The 14,222-nt window shown below is 42.2% G+C and overlaps 1 non-coding gene across 1 annotated transcript; it reads right to left on the bottom strand.

The window, feature by feature from the left end:
• Positions 1 to 1,349: 1,349 nt before the first annotated feature.
• LOC128564175 (small nucleolar RNA SNORD87) lies at positions 1,350 to 1,434 on the bottom strand. Its single transcript, XR_008374043.1, has one exon. It is a non-coding gene; the product is annotated as a small nucleolar RNA SNORD87 (small nucleolar RNA).
• Between the last annotated feature and the right edge of the window lie 12,788 nt (positions 1,435 to 14,222).

Raw genomic sequence — 14,222 nt, 5'->3', positions numbered from 1 at the left:
GCATTCAAGCATTCAAGAGTCCTACCAGTTTTTCAGGTACAATAGAGAATTACAAAGGGGAAGCCAGATATGACACATGCAGCGATTAGGGCCTCTCCAGAAATTACCAAAAGCTACAAAGGGAAAGTGGGGAGGGAGTACAGGAAATATCTCACCATGCTTTATCTCAATGAGATCACCACCCACAAATGAGCCGATTACATTGTTAAAGTATGCTAAAAACAGGTCTGATTAGTAGTGACTATTAAGAATACAGCTATTTTGGCTCGGCGCCTGTGGCTCAAGCAGTTAAGGTGCCAGCCACGTACGCCTGAGCTGATGGCTTCCAATCCAGCCCTGGCCCGCCAAACAACGACAGCTGCAACCAAAAAATATCCGGGCGTTGTGGCGGGCGCCTGTAGTCCCAGCTCCTTGGGAGGCGGAGGCAGGAGCCTCTCTTGAGCCCAAGAGTTGGAGGTTGCTGTGAGCTGTGTGATGCCATGGCACTCTATCCAGGGTGACAGCTTGAGGCTCTGTCTCAAAAAAAAAAAGAATACAGCTATTTTAAAAGAAAAGAGACTTTAGTGCCCAGCAATTAAAATAATTACTCACATTTATTTTCTATATCATTTATAATGAAGTTAGTAAAACCAAGTAAAATATTCATTTTCATCATTTGCTTCTGTTCATCTGTTTTCTTGCAGTCTTCGTTCTTTCTTCCATAATGTTGCATGGCACACCTCTAAAAAATCAGAACAGTGAAAATCATTTCATAATCAAAGATAAAGTTAACCACATAACCTCAAACAGTGGCTTTTTGCTGAGGTTTGGTGCCTGTAGCTCAGTACTTAGCGCACCAGCCACATACACCAAGACTGGTAGGTTCAAATCCAGCCCATATTTCCCAAACAACAACTACAACCAAAAAATAGCTGGGTGGTGTGGTGGGCGTCTGTAGTCCCAGCTATTTGGGAGGCTGAGGCAAGAGAATTGAATTGCTGAAGCCCAAGAATTTGAGGTTGCTGTGAGCTGTGGTGCCAGGGCACTCTACCCAGGGAGACAGTTTGAGACTGTCTAAAAAAAAAAAAAAAAAATTCAATGCTGAGAAAAGGAAACCATATCCTGACATGCAAAGGCAACTGCAACAGCTATTGGACCCAATCCCTTGGATTTATCAGACACTTTTAACTGTCAACAGATGTGGTCGCTTTCCTAGTTACAATTACTTACCTGAGGCAACAAAGGAGTATTTCAAAAAACTGCAGCTAAAGGACATCCATCTGCAGCTACCTATGTGCTAAGGAGAAAGAACATTTAGCCTCTTAGTAAAAAATTGTACTACATACCATTAACATAAACCAATATAGTTTACTGGCATCTCAGTCTAAGAATTATTTCTTCAAAGATATCCTCAGCTGGGTAAACGGCAAAAATTTAAGTCATCATTATGCCACCATTATCAACGTCGATAACACATCAAACATTTTGTGTATTGCTTGTTAGTAACAATAGCACCACGATTCCCAAAAAGATGTCATTTAACACTTTTTGTACCTCAATATATGCAGTGGCGGTTCTACTTTTTCATTGCCATTTTCTGTTAAGCTTTTGGAAAACATCTGTCACAATGACCTTCACACACCTTCAAAATTCATAGGATTTGTCAGACCTAAAAATTAAATTTTCACTGTCAATTCCCATTTGTAATTGCATTTGTTTGGCATGTTATATGAAGGAATAGTCTAATAAAAATTTCATTCCTGCCGGGCGCAGTGGCTCATGCCTGTAATCCCAGCACTGTGGGAGGCTGAGGAGGGAGAATCAATTGCTTGAGCTCAGGAGTTAGAGACTTGCCTGAGTGACAGTGAGACCCCGATTCATGAAAAAAAATGGAAAAACCCAGCCGGGTGCTGCCTTGAGCACATGTAATCCCAGCGGCATCCAGAGGCTGAGGCAGAGGGGTGCCTGCAGCCTGAGTCTGAGGCTGTGGTGAGCTACCACGCCCACTGCACTCTGCTCAGGGGCATAGGGTGGGACCCTGTCTCAACAACAACAAAATGTCATTCCTGTAAGGAACCCAACCTACCTTTTGGGACTCCAACCCACTTTTTAATAAAAGTACCAGTATCTCTTGTTCAATACATTTCTAATGGAATAAAAGAACACAATTCCTGTTTCATTACTTCTGATAGTATTAACTGACAAACGCAAAATTTAAAAACATCTGTTAATGACTTGAGTGTTTTAAATCTTTTGATTGGTTAGTACCTAAAAATTACATAAATGATGGAAACATTTTATATCCTTCATCATCACAGTATTGATTTTAAGACACAATGGTCCTAATGAGTAGACAACCATTGCTTTTCTGTCCTAGAGCTTGACTAGAATGCACTAAGTCAGGTTAAATGCTAGATGTACAGAAACTAGTGTGAAGATTTTCACCTGAAAACAGTACAATGGCAAATCTAGTAGTTTTAGAGAAGGGATGCCTTACACTGTCAGCATTACCAGACACATTCCTACAGAATTAAGTTTAAGTTAACTGAATGTACACAAACAGGGCAAAGGAGATGGCCAGGGCCACACAAATGTCACACAGCACCTCAGGAGTATAAATCATTGAGCTAGACAATTATTGATGTGATTTATGAAGACATACAAGTTTGGACCCTGCTAAACTATCATTATTTTCATGTCTTGAAATGCTGAAATATTTCACTTGAGTATGAGGAATAAAATTACTGCTTGTGAATAATTCTAATTTGGAAAATTTCAGTTTAGTATTATGATTCACAGGAACTACAGACAACTACATGCATACTCATTCTTATAATGCCTATGTTTAAAGATACATATGAATAATAAACTATCCATCTCACCTCCCAGCCACAGGATCAAGAAACCGATGGGCACAAAACTAGAGATAGGTACTACTAGATGGGGGGCAGGGGAATGGGGGTGGGAGGTAACACAGCATTGGCAATATTACCGCTTTTAAATGGGCCGTTGAGTTCTTTTGTATTTATGTTTCAGACTTTCATGCACTACCTGTATTTTTATCAAACAAACACTTAGCTTGTAAATTTCTAGAAATCCCAGCACTTAGCAACAATTCAAACCACATAGGGCTTAAAATTAAGGAATCCACGGATTATAGAACCATTACATTCATCCTGTTGACAGCTAACTCTTAAAATTACTTCAAATGAAACAATGTATTTCAAATCGGGAAGAAAAAAAAAAACCCAGGAATATACCACGTCTCACAGATGCCTTACCATTTTTAAACGTTTTTGAATTGCCAGCATGTTTTCCAGTCTCCCCACAGTTGACTGATGTACATCCGGAAACACCCATATCCCTGTGAATTCAAGCACAGGCACAAGGGTAGGCATTTACAGCCTAAGGGCCTTGCAGAACTGCACGGGCTGTTCTCCAATTTCAATGTCTTTTCTCAGAACTTATTTACAAGGAAATTTACAGGAAAACGCGACTCGCTCCACTTACGGCTAGAGACAAGCATAGACCCACAGTAAACTTCGTTTAGAAAATAAAATTTCCCACCATTGCAAGAGGGACTTTACCTAACAATTGCAATCAGTGTAACCTGGCTTACTGTACCCTCAATGAATCCCCAACAATAAAAAAAAAAAGTAAGAAAGAAAATAAAATTTCCCACGATTGCAAGAGGGACTTTACCTAACAAGTGCAATCAGTGTAACCTGGCTTATTGTACCCTCAATGAATCCCCAACAATTAAAAAAAAAGAAAGAAAGAAAGAAAAGAAAATTTCCCTGTAGTCCCAGCTGTTCGGGAGGCTGAGGCAAGAGAATCGCGTAAGCCCAAGAGTTAGAGGTTGCTATGAGCCGTGTGACGCCAGGGCACTACCCGAAGGCGGTACAGTGAGACTCTGTCTCTACAAAAAAAAAACAAAAGAAAAGAAAATTTCAAAACCACAAAGTAATGTTAGGGATGGGTCGTCTTATTACCTAGGAGATAATCACCTCCCCCGCGTATAAACTGCTCCCTTATAAATGATAAATAAGCCGCCCATTTAAAGGAAACCTGAACAAGCCAATGCCGCACGCTCAGATTTGCAGGGGTACAAAAGGGACCCGGCAAAGCAGAACAGGAAGTTATCTGGCCGTTCCTTCCAGGCACCTTTGGTTCCCGAGTCATGCAAGGCCCTTTATACTAACTTCTGGGCTCACAGTCAAAATCAGCGCTGACGGAGTAGGCTGCGCTAAGACTTCCAGGTGGTTGCTCACAAACGCCGGCTCAGGTGGCCGGAGGGCTCGTGGCCCCTGACCGCGAGGGGAGCGTCACCTCCTGGGCCAAACCTGAGGCGCCGGCTGCGGCTGGGCCGGAGCAAGGCGGCGCGGCGCTCGGTACCCACGAAGCGAGAGCCCGGCCCGTAGGAGAGGAGGAAGAAAGACCGCAATGGCTCTTACCTCCAAGAGCCCAGCTACCGACTGGAAGGCTCAGCCGCTTTCCCATCCGCATAGGTAGCAGTTCTTCCCGCCCACCCGCATAGCTAGCAGTTATTTCCGAACCGTCCTCTCTCGGCTGCCGCGCGGAAAACGAGGCGCGCTGTCCGCGAGTAGCTGTTGGACCTCCGGGGCTAGACCCGCCCCTTCCGGGACTCAGTCCCGCCCCGTCCATGCGCAGTGCGGGCAGACACTAGCTCCGGTGGGGAGGTCTGGCCTTTGGGTTTGGGTTGAACAGCTGAGTGTAACTTTGCTAGAAGCATTTTTCTTTTTTTTTTTTTTTTGAGGCACAGTCTATGTAGCCCTTGGTAGACTGCCGTGGCAGCACACAGCTCCCAGCAACCTCCAACTCCTGGGCTTAAGCGATTCTCTTGCCTAAGCCTCCCGAGTAGCTGAGACTACAGGCGCCCGCCACAACGCCCGGCTATTTTTTGGTTGCAGTTCAGCAGGGGCTGGGTTTGAACCCGCCACCCTCGGTATATGGGGCCGGCGCCTTACCGACTGAGCCACAGGCGCCACCCAGCATAGAATTTTATTAATAGTAGTTTTTTAAAAATTCTAGGCCGGGTGCCATGGCTCACGCCGTAATCCTAGCACTCTGGGAGCCCAAGGTTGGTAGATTGCTTGAGTTGAGTTTGAGACCAGACTGAGCAAGTGTGAGACCCTATTTCTAAAAATAGCCTGGCTTTGTGGCAGACGCTTATAGTCCCAGCTACTTGGGAGGCTGAGGAAAGAAGATCTTTTGAGCCCAAGAGTTTGAGGTTTCTGTGAGCGGTGATGTCACGGCACTCTACCCAGGGCAACAGAGTGACACTGTGTCTCAAAATGAAAAAAAAAAAAGAAAAATAACCATTCTTTAGTAATATAATCATGATTACCTTAGAAAGTTTTATATTTTGTAGATACGAGTGGATTCTGGAGCAGGTAAGATATTATTTTCTTATAAGCTGTCAGAATCTATGGTCTACACTTACACATGTAAATCTCATTTGGAGAAACTCATCTCCTCATATTTGCAGTATAAAATGAGGTTGGAACTGGTAGGAAGTTGTCTGTAAAAACCACATCCTCGGGCTTTCCCTGGCTGGATAGTAAGCATGTCAAAACAGAGTTAATGCAAGCAAAATGTAAATGATCCTAGTCACAGATGCATGACTTTTCTATGTAAGATTCTTTTACCTCAGGCAAGATTATTTTTAAACATAATATTGACATTGAGATAATCATAGTATTTATACTTCTCGTCAAGGTTAAAGTTCCAAATCTGTGGAAAAATATATTAAATTGTCAGAAAATAAGGAACTGATCTGAATGAAAGTTGATTCTTAAACACTTGAAGTACATCAACTTTCCCGAGATAATTTTGGTGAAAATTGCCTTAATTACTTATGATTTCTGCCAGGATCTAAAATAAGGAGTTAACCACAGTGACTTTAATTGTCAATTGACACTAGTGTTTTCCTTTTCTGTTTAAAAATTTAACTTTGACATTAAGAATAAACTTTGAAAATAACTATTTAAATGTTAGAAATTCTGAATGTAAAGGGATGTTTTAAAATTACTTGAGCTGGCCATTGAGACCTGGTGGGAAGTCTGCTAGGGGACTTGAGAGACAATTTTGTTCTTTGATGAAGATACCTGTTTGCAGACAAGCCACTCTTCTTTCCTAAGACACTCTCATCCAGACATTCTTACCTGTGAAAGAATGCCTGTCCCTTACTGTTGCAACTGTCCTGTTAAATGAGAGATTGTACCTGAGATGGTAAAATGGAAAGAAGGAACCAGCAACTGAAAGATACTGAATAGTCACAGAATTAACTAGAATGAACTAGCTAGGGAGCAACTTCTTGTTATGTGAAATAATACATTTTTCTTATTCTTTAAAACAACTATTCAAGAATAATGATGTGGAGCATTGAGAGGTGGAACTAATTGAAAATTATGATGCCATTCATACCCCAGTGATAATCTAACATAAATTATGTCCTGAAATTAACATCCCATTAAACCTTTCAGTGAGTTACAATACGAATTTAACAGCTCTTTTCTCAAATCCTACTAGCTCCACTTTTAAGGAACAATAAGTATGCTGTTCTCAAAAGTCTCCAAGGGAAAAAGGATGATTGACAAGGAGTATGTTAACTGGAAGGAATCATTAACCAGAAGGTATAACTATGTAGAAAACATGTGAATATCCTCAGTGTGTGTGTATTTACACATTTGTTCTTGTGTGTTTTACATATATGTGTGTCAGAGACTACAAAGAAAAGTCAACTTTCACGGGGTGTCATACTTGTGTATGTATGATCTGTCACCCAGGAACTTAGAAACCTTGGTCCACTGGTGAGATTATGTCCTCCTTATCTTCTTGTGTTAACCACACAGGACACAAATACAAATAGCAAGGTCCCATTAAAAGAAAACAAAATGAATGACCATCTTCCACTTTGTAATGGCCGTCACAAATAAATCACGCAGTTTGTCAAATAGGAAATATTTTCTCAATGTGCATAGGCCTTACTTTCTCATTGGCTCATGTATTATATCTGCTCCTTTTTTTGTTGATTCCTGCTTAGCTTTGAAGACCCAGCCTGTCCCCAAACAATTATCAGAATTATCTCCAAATCCTGATCATTCCCCCTTTGTAACTGGGCTTTCATATTATAACAGAATGTAATGTTGGGCAGTGTGGGACCCTCTCTCTGAGTTGGTTCCTTCTTCTTCCATAGTAGAATCTTGGGACAACAGAATGAGACAAATCATTAAAGCATAGGACCTGGCAAAAGTCGAGTATCATATGAGGATGATGGAGTGTTGAAATCTATGCTATTCTGCCTCCTGCTTCTTCCCCTTTCAGGCCATTTGGGCCATTGCAATCTTTCTAAACACCTTTGATGTACAGTTTGCTGCTATGACAACAGCAATGGCAGCCTTTAGTCTGATCAATTCCAACTCCAGAACCTGGCATGCTCCTGACCATTCCATCCCGGACTCGTGGCCAGGAAGGTAGATGGACACCAAACGGTATTTACTCTTATTTTAGTGTGTATTTGCCATGACACTGAAAGATAATTTTACATATGCTTATTTTTGTTTTTTCCTACAAGCATTTTTTCATATGTTTTTAGTCATTTGGGTTTTCTCTTCTATAAACTACAGCCTCATAGCTTTGGTCAGATTTTTTTTTTTTTTTTTTTTTTTTTTTGAGACAGAGTCTCAAGCTGTTCCCCTGGGTAGAGTGCCATGGCATCACAGTTCACAGCAACCTCCAACCTTTGAGGTTAAGTGATTCTCTTGCCTCAGCCTCCCAAGTAGTTGTGACCACAGGCGCCTGCCACAATGTCCTGCTATTTTTTTGTTGTTGTTGCGGTTGCCATTGTTGTTTTAGCTGGCCCGGGCTGGGTTTGAACCTGCCAGCCTAGGTGTATGTGGCCAGTGCCCTACCCACTGAGCTATGGGTGCCACCTTGTCTGATTTTTCTTTTTTTTTTAGAGTTATCTGTATATTTAAAAATTGGTTTATGGGATTTTTTATATATCCTGGGTACTAATTTTCTGTAAATTAACAGTTCTATGCTTTGCAACTAACTTTTCCCAGTCTGTTTTGTTTCTCATTATATTTAGGGAGTTTTATGTTGTTTGGCAGACTGTACTCTTCTCTCTACTTCCAGTAGCTCCCAGCACTTCTGCATTTCTTTTATTTTTTTCTTTCTTTTTATTTTTTAAGAGACAGAGTCTTGCTCTGTCACCCGTGCTGGGGTACAGTGGCATGATCGCAGTTCACTATAACCTCAAACTCCTGGGCTTGGGTGAGCCTCCTACCTCAGCTTCCTGAGTAGCTGGGACTACTGGCATGCATCATTATGCCCAGCTAATTTTTCTATTTTTGTAGAGAGGAGATCTTACTCTCTCTCAGGCTGACCTCAAGCAATCCTTCTATCTTGGCCTTCCAAAATGCTAGGATTATAGGGATGCTTCATCGTGCCTAGTCTAATGTAATAGTTTTTGTAGAGATGGGATCTATGTTGCCCAGACTGGTCTCCAACTTCTGGCCTCAAGCAATCTGCCTGCCTCGGTCTCCCAAAGTGCTGGAATTACAGGCGTGAGCCACTAATGTTTAGTAATCCACTGGGATTACTGGCCCTCACCTCTGCATCTCTATGAACGATTTCTGGTAACCCTTAAATTCAAGTGCTTTAACATGCCTTTCAAGGCTCTCCTTGTTGCAGTTTGGCCAGGGTCCGGCTTGAACCTGCCACCCTCGGTATATGGGGCCGGTGCCCTACTCACTGAGCCACAGGTGCCACCCATCAAGGCTCTCCTTGATGTGAGAATATGGACTAATATAGTATTATATTTATTCCTAGGATTTTGAGAATTAAATAAAATAATACATATCAAGTATTCATCTCCTCCCTGAAAGCATCATGTTCTTTTGCTTTTTTCCTATACCTAGAAGGTTCTTCTCCTATTTGCCTTCCCTGACCTCTTACAACTGGATTATGGCAGACAGTCTTGTTGCCATCCCAGGAGACATCCTCAGCCTTCTTCCCTGATAAAGGAACACTGATTTTGTTTATGTTACGGGCTTAGACCTAGGGCCAGGCCCATTACAGTCACATACTTTAGAACGATGTTTTGGTCAATGAGGGATTCCGTATTAGTACCATAAGACGATTAATACCCTATTTTTTAATTGTACCTTTTCTGTGATATATTTTTGTTATATATGAAAATACTTACCATTGTGTTAAATTGCCTACATTCTGAGTTCAGCAGCATGCTGTACAGGTTGGTAGCATAGGATCAACAGGCTATGCCAAAGAACCTGGGTGCATGGTGGGTTATACCAGCTAGGTTTGTGGAAGTACACTCTGTGATGTTTGCGCAATGACAAAATTACCTAAGGACCAATTTCTCAGAACCATCCCCATCATTAAGCGACATATATTTCATTTTCTTTCAACCCATTTATCTGCTTCCCCTGCCTTCTGTGGTAGATGCTGGGCATAGACTCACTCAATAGCTAGTCCAGCTTCCTTTTATTGGTCATTGGATACTTCAGAGACTGAAAAGCTAAGTATTATACTGCCTGGACCCTTTTGCAGTTAGGATTCTGGATATGAATTAGGTCCTGCCTATCAAATGCATTCATGCAAGACCTGAATTCTAAATCAAGTTGTATAGGGGCTGGGTACAGTGGCTCATGCCTGTAATCCTAGCACTCTGGGAGGCTGAGGTAGCAGGATCACTTGAGCTGAGGCATTCTAGACCAGCCTGACCAAGAGGAAGACTCCATCTTTATTTAAAAAAAAAAAAAGAAAAACTAGAACAATTAGCCAGGTGTTGTGGCAGGTTCCTAGTCCGAACTACTTGGGAGGCTGAGGCAGGAAGATCACTTGAGCCCAGGAGTTAGAGGTTGCAGTGAGCTATGATGACACCATGACAACTCTAGCCCTGGGCAACAAAGTCTGTCTCCAAAAAAAAGGCGAAGAGGCATGCATTTTGCTGATGAATATCATATTAGCCAAGTTTATGCAGCAAAACAGAGCCTACAAAAATATATATGAATTTATATGTACATGTTTATATAAACTAACACAATACACGGAAGCTTAGAAGTCCCATCATTAGTCATCTCTAAGCTGGAGACCCAGGAAAGTTGGTGATATAGTACAGAGGCCTGAAAACCAAAGGGCTGGTGGTAGAGATTCCAGTCTGGGTCCGAAGGTCTGAGAACCAGGAGTGTTGAGAACAGTAATGTCTCAGTTCAAGCTCTCTCAAGCAGAGAGCAAATTCCACCTTCCTTTTGTTCTATTCAGGCCCCCAACAGATGCCCCCTCACCCAGGGGAGGATCATGTACTTCACTCAGCCTGTCAGTTCAAATCCCTTCTGGAAACATCTGCACCGTCGCACCCTGTGTCCTCATTGGTTTGGGCTGCTATAAAAAAAAAAAACAAAAACAAAACTACACACTGGGGGCCTTTAACCATGGAAATGTGTTTCTCACTATTCTGGAGGCCGGGATTGACCATCTGAAGGTGCAGGCAGATCTGGTGCTTGGTGAGGGCCTGCTTCCTGGTTTGCAATTTTTCTTCTTGTATCCTCTCATGATGCATGTGTGTGTGTGGTGGGGGCTGGGTAGTAGGAAAACAAGCTCTCTGGTGTCGTTTTATAAATAAGATCTCTTATATCTGTTTTTTTTGTGTGTGTGTGTAGTTTTTTCGCCGGGGCTGGGTTTGAACCCACCACCTCTGGCATATGGGACTGGTGCCCTACTCCTTGAGCCACAGGTGCCACCCCTTCTTATATCTGTTTATAAGAGCATGAATCCTATTCACAAGGACCCTACCCTCATGACCAATTACCTCCTAAAGGGCCTAGCTCCTAATATCATCATATTGGGGGTTAGGATTTCAAGATATAAATTGAAACATTCGTAGCATCTAGAAATAATGTTTAGTTAGCTGTGGGCATCGCTATGCCCAGTCAAGTTGACAAAAATTAACCATTACACATATGTAGCAAAGGCAGCATGCTTCTGCAGTCAGTTACTGTAGGGGCAGCTTCCCATTTGTCATTTCATGGAACTGGGCTGCCAAGGCAGCTGATACTTCTTGGTAGCTCAAGATACCATAAAGGAGAAGATAGGTAATTTTGACTACATAAAAAAATAAACCATGAGGCAGAAATATCAGCTGCCTTGGCAGTTCCATGGAGTGCCTTCAGAAATTTTGACTATAAATCCAGCCTTAGTTTCATTTCATGAATCTTTAAGTTATTAATAACCTATAATAAGCCCCTTTCTTTTAAAATTAGCTAAAGCATGTGCCACAACCATATCCAGACTGATATACCTTCCTTACATGTGGGGGTGACCTTGAACCCAATCTCGGCCAATGAGCCAATGAGGAATAAGTAGAAGGCTTGGACCCTGACTTTTCCATGAAGCCACCTTACCGGTCCTGGACATGGCCTACTTATGGACTTCTTTTCTGTTTTTTTCTTTTATCCAACCCTTATGTAGAAGCAGACAATTTCTTTTACGTGAGAGAATAAGGTCCTAATTTATTTAAGCCACTATAGTTGGGTCTTAGCAACTGAATGCAATTCCTAACTGATTCTAGTAATCAATGAACAGTGAGTGACTTTCATAGTATTAAAAAAAACATTTGTGGATCAACTGATGATTGATGAACAAAGGCACTGAAGCATGAAATAGCTGTGTGTGCACGTGTGTGTGTTTACAGCCTAAAATATAAAGTAGGAAGTGGTGGACAATAAGGGCAGTGACACAGGAAGGTGGTTCGTAAGTCAAGTTACGGGGTTAGACTTCATCCTTAAATCATGGGGTACCACCGACGGGACTGAAGCAACTATGGTACATATTTAGGTTTGTATTTTTGATAGGTTACTTGGGTGCAGCCAATACTAAAGGTTGGGAAAACTGCTAAGTCTCCACATTATAGGGTGAAAGATGATGAATACTTGTGATAACTATTCTTACATACTTTGGAGAATGTAAGTATACTGGTAGGCAAATTGTTTAACATGGAATTGCTAAGCTGGAGTATGTACACTTAAAATAGTGAGAGATTTTGCCAAATTGTATTCAGAAGAACTTCACTTTAACTGCACAAAAGTCCTTGTTTCTCCACCTTCACCAACCAATGTGGATGTTTTTTGTAAGTATCATAGGTGGCATATGTATTATTTCATTGCTTTCTGAATTTATGCTTCTTAATTTTAAGTGAGTTTGTATATCTTTCCTTAAAGATATTGGCTGTTTGATTTTTTTTAATGAACTGCTTCTTCGTACCTTTTTTTTTTCTCACTATGTCGCCCTCAGGAGAGTGCAGTCCTGTCACAGCTCACAGCAACCTCAAACTCTAGGCTTGGGCGATTCTCTTGCCTCAGCCTCCCAAGTAGTTGGGACTAAAGGAGCCCACCACAACACCTGGCTATTTTTGTTGTTCTTATAGTTGTCATTGTTGTTTAGTAGGCCCGGGCTGAGTTTAAACCTGCCAGTCCCAGTGTATGAGGTCGGCGCCCTAACCACTAAGCTATGGGCGCCAAGCCTGCTTCTTCATACCTTTTGTGGAATTTTCTTGAGTTGCTGGTCTTTTTCTTCTTTTTAAATTCTAAGAATCAATTTTATAGAAAGGGAACTACTGTTCTGATTTCGTATGTGTTGTGACTTTCCCCCCTGGTTTGTTTTTGGTCTTTTGACCTTGTTTATGGCTTCTCCATTTTGTGCATTTATTTTTTATGCAGTCAAAATTACCTATCTTTTCCTTTATGGCATCTTGTGGTTTTTGTATCGCACTTCACTTTGCCATCTTCGTCTACTAGAGTTAGCCAGCCAGAGAAGACACACCTGATGTGCACTGAGCTGCCGACAATCGCTTTCTCAGATGCTCTGTCTTTCTTTCTTTTTCTTTCTTTTTTTTTTTTTTGAGATAGCATCTCACTCTGTTGCCCTGTATAGAGTGCTCTGATGTTGTAGTTCAAAGCAACCTCAAACTCTTGGGTTCATGTGATCCTCTTGCTTCAGCCTGCCCAGTAGTTGGGACTGCAGGTGCCTTCCACAACACCAGGCTAGTTTTTTTTGTTTTTTTTTTTTTTTTTTAGTAGAGATGGGGTCACTCTCTCACTCTTGCTCAGGCTGGTCTTTAACTCCTGAGCTCAAGCAATCCATCTGCCTTGGCCTCCTAGAGTGCTAGGATTACAGGCGTGAGCCACTGCACCCAGCTCTCAGCTATTATTTCATGTCAACATTGTGAGCTGAGGGGAAGAAGGCGAAAGGAAAGGGACAGTTATTGAGAAGAAACCCTATGCCAAGTTCCTACAACAGTGAGAGACCTGCAGCAAAGGATGTTGTTTTCTAACCAAACTCAGGGCACAGACTAAAGGGCATTCAGGCGGCTAACAGAGCAGGCAGCCTAGGGCAGCAGCCAGGTTCTCAGAGCCAGACTGCAAGGGTCTGAATCTAGGCTATGCCACTGACCAGCTGGGCAGTCCTCGTCAGGTTTCCCAGACCCTCTGAGCCTAGGAATTCAAGGTTACAGTGAGCTCAGATCCTGCCACTATACTGCAGCCCAGGCAATGGAGTGAGACTGTCTCCAAAAACAAAAACAAAAAAGCAGCACGATCTAGGTTTCTTTCTAGAATCTATTTCTTCTTCTACATCTCTTTTTCCTACTATCAGTTTGATTAAATCTCCATCTTGAGTAACAAGCTCTTACCTGCCACCTCTGAAGGATACTGTCCATTCCTATAGGAAGCTCTGCTTCCTTTCAACAAGGGAAGAGACAGTGCACTCTCTTACATGTTAGCAAAGCATGGAACCCTTGAGTGACTCCAAGTCTGCCTGGTGCCTACACAGGGTAGAGGAAGGGGAGAGACCGGCAGTCATTGCTTCAGACAACAAGAACTTTTCTCCTGGGTTAAGCCATTTCTATTACCACCATCACCCTAGACATTGTCCATTCTCTGGCGTTGGTTTTCTGGCTGGAGGGAAAAAGGACCACCTGGGCCCCATCTTCATGATGCCAAGTGCGGCTGCTCACTGGACCTCTCAGTGTGGCCCAGCATTAGCAGCCTTTTTTCTTGTTCTGGTCTGGTCTAGTCTGGTCCTGAAGTCAGGTCTCCTCTTCAAGGCAGTCTCTCCTTTGTCTCCCTATAATATAATCAAAGAGATAGTCTCACTGGACACTGGTAGAACTGGCCTCTTCTTGCTGAAAGGATCTGCAG

The sequence above is a fragment of the Nycticebus coucang genome, chromosome 13 (assembly GCF_027406575.1).
Source record: "Nycticebus coucang isolate mNycCou1 chromosome 13, mNycCou1.pri, whole genome shotgun sequence".
Taxonomy (NCBI): domain Eukaryota; kingdom Metazoa; phylum Chordata; class Mammalia; order Primates; family Lorisidae; genus Nycticebus; species Nycticebus coucang.
Note: the sequence above shows the minus strand (reverse complement) of the source record. Positions and strands in the feature narration are given on the sequence as shown.